This window comes from Corapipo altera, unplaced genomic scaffold, assembly GCF_003945725.1.
Source record: "Corapipo altera isolate COAL_440 unplaced genomic scaffold, ASM394572v1 96, whole genome shotgun sequence".
In the NCBI taxonomy this organism is placed as follows: Eukaryota; Metazoa; Chordata; class Aves; order Passeriformes; family Pipridae; genus Corapipo; species Corapipo altera.
In genome coordinates this window covers 2945-3418 of record NW_020884962.1, presented here as the reverse complement: position 1 = coordinate 3418, position 474 = coordinate 2945, and positions in this window count along the sequence as shown.

Here is a 474-nt window from a genome sequence, read left to right as displayed (position 1 = left end):
CGCCGCACCGAGAGCTCCCGGGAGCTTTGCCGAGGGTTCCAAACCTCGCCAAAGGTTCCAGCCCCTCGCCGGCAGGGACTCCCCGCCCCCTGCTCAGCTCCCTCCTGGCTCCTGCAACCAAGACACTGTCCAAGCTGGCAGGGTGGTGCCATGGGGTGCCTCCATGGTCATAGCCCACCCCACAGCCCGGGAAATGGGGGTGGGGTCTGGGGAAAGCTTGGGAAGGAGCTTTGGCAGGGCCTGGTGTCAGTGCCTTTCCCAACAGCTCTTGTTCCTCCTTTGCTTCTGCGTTGTCATGATGGTGCTGCAGAAACCATCCCATCCCTGCCCTGGCTGTGCTCTGTCTCTCGCTGTCTTCTCCATGTTCTCTGGTCCCTTTGAGGCTCCTCTGGTCCCTTTGGGGCTCTTCTGGTCCCCTTAGGGCTCCTCTGGTGCTTTTGGGGCTCCTCTGGTTCTTTGGGGCTCCTCTGGTCC